Below are 2,589 nucleotides of genomic sequence, written 5' to 3'. Positions count from 1 at the left end.
GTTAATAAGAGAGTTGCTGAAATTCTCAGGTCTGTGTTCTCGCCTGGGACATGGGTCCCCCAAGGCAGCAGCAGCAGGCGCCCTATCCTCCTCTTCTCTGAACGGAGGCCGTGCCAGGGAACCTGTATGCCTCCCCGCTGCTGGCGGCTTCATCCCAGAGACCCTGCAGGCACTCGATGGACAGGTGAACGAGAGCGTGGAGCAATGAATGAGTGGATGGGAGAAGCGGGGCGGAGCTTAACCCTACAGGGACTTGGGTCACCAGCACCCGTCATGTCCAGGGCCAGGCCAGGCACAGCCCGCGCTGAGATTCAGACTGAGTTTTCCCTTCTGGCATTCTGTCGTGCCCCCTCCTCCTGGCCCCTCTCCAGAAGGCGCCGTTGCTGAGCTGGGTGTGGTTCCTCTGCAACACTGCCCCCAAGGAAGGAAGGGGGGAGAGGGGCCTGGGTCCTAAGAGTCAGCTCTGATTTCACAAGCACGGTTTTCATGTCACGACAGGGTCCACAGGCCAAGGGCCAAGGAGCTTTGATTTGCCAGAGGTTTTCTTTCCTTGGGTTAAAAAAATGTTTGAAAAGTCAGAACCAGGGTGAGTTACACAGCAGGAAAATGTGCAGAAGATGGTATGAAAGCGATCTTTCTACTTCCACTCCAGTGGGCGAGCCTTCTGAGCTGGTGAGAAGGGGAGTCGGAGAGAAAGAGAGAGAGAGAGTGTAGAGAAGCATGCTTGGGAGGGCAGCCCTCTCGCTTTGATGTACACGTGTGAGTGTGTGCACGTGCGAATATGCACACACGTGCACACGTGCGGTGTGTGCACACACATGTTTCTCTGCATGCACACGTGAATACGGGCACACGTGCACACGTGCGGTGTGTGCACACACATGTTTCTCTGCATGCACACGTGAATACGGGCACACGTGCACACGTGCGGTGTGTGCACACACATGTTTCTCTGCATGCACACGTGAATACGGGCACACGTGCACACGTGCGGTGTGTGCACACACACGTTTCTCTGCATGCACACGTGAATACGGGCACACGTGCACACGTGTGGTGTCGTGTGGATGAGTGTACATGTACGTGCACATGTGTGGTTTGAGTGTAACCTCCTAGGTAGAGTGGAGGATCTGGGGGAGCGTATAAGGGCCAGTGCTTCACCGTGACTGAGAGTGTTCACCCAGGAATTCACGGCTTGTTCTTGTTCCGTCGCTCAGTCGTGTCCGACTCATTGCTGCCCCATGGACTGCAGCACGCCAGGCTCCCCTGTCCTTCACCATCTCCGGGAGTTTGCTCAAAACAAAGCAATTCAAGGCTGAGTCAACATTAAATAACCAACCAGTGAGCCTCATCAATCACACAGCATCTGGCCATTCAAGTCAAACAGAAAAGCATTTGACAAAATTCAGTATCCATCCGTAATTAAAAGACCTCACAAAACAGGAATAGAAGAAGCTTAGTTAAACTGGCAAAGACATTACATCTGCCCGTGTGGGCTGCTGCTGCACAACCCCGCAGGCACGGGGCTCAACTCCCTCTCAGCTCTGGGCCCAGGAGTCAGGGCTCAAGGCGCCTGAAGGGCTGATTCCTGGTGAGGAATCTCTTCCTGGCTGCAGCATGGTATCTTCTTGCTATGTCCTCACAGGGCCCTTTCTCTCTCTGTCCCTGTGTGTGTGTGTGTGAGAGAGAGAGAGAGAGAGCGCTCACACGAGAGGGTGCTCTCGAGTCTCTTCCTTTCCTGAGAAGGATGCCAGTCCTCCTGGACCCGGGCCCCCTGCTCAAGCTTAATTTTCTCCTTCAAGACCCTGCCGCCAGATACAGTCACACTGGGGGTTAGACCTTCAGCATGTGACTTTTGGGGGACACACTTGAGTCCATAATCTTGTGGTGAAGAATAAATCTTGTTTAAAGACTGGAAACAAGATCGGTCAGTGCAGTCAGTTCAGTCGCTCAGTCGTATCCGACTCCTTGCGACCCCATGAATCGCAGCACGCCAGGCCTCCCTGTCCATCACATCTCCCGGAGTTCACCCAGACTCACGTCCATCGAGTCAGTGATGCCATGCAGCCATCTCATCCTCTGTCGTCCCCTTCTCCTCCTGCCCCCAATCCTTCCCAGCATCAGAGTCTTTTCCAATGAGTCCACTCTTCACATGAGGTGGCCAAAGTATTGGAGTTTCAGCTTTAGCATCATTCCCTCCAAAGAATACCCAGGACTGATCTTCTTTAGGATGGACTGGTTGGATCTCCTTGCAGTCCAAGGGACTCTCAAGAGTCTTCTCCAACACCACAGTTCAAAAGCATCAATTCTTCGGTGCTCAGCTTTCTTCACAGTCCAACTCTCACATCCATACATGACCACTGGAAAAACCATAGCCTTGACTAGACGGACCTTTGTTGGCAAAGTAAATGTCTCTGCTTTTGAATATGCTATCTAGGTTGGTCATAACTTTCCTTCCAAGGAGTAAGCGTCGTTTAATTTCATGGCTGCACTCACCATCTGCAATGATTTTGGAACCCCCAAAAATAAAGTCTGACACCGTTTCCACTGTTTCCCCATCTATCTGCCATGAAGTGATGGGACCAGATG

Source organism: Bos javanicus, chromosome 5, assembly GCF_032452875.1.
Source record: "Bos javanicus breed banteng chromosome 5, ARS-OSU_banteng_1.0, whole genome shotgun sequence".
Classification (NCBI taxonomy): Eukaryota; Metazoa; Chordata; class Mammalia; order Artiodactyla; family Bovidae; genus Bos; species Bos javanicus.
This window is presented reverse-complemented; position numbering follows the sequence as displayed.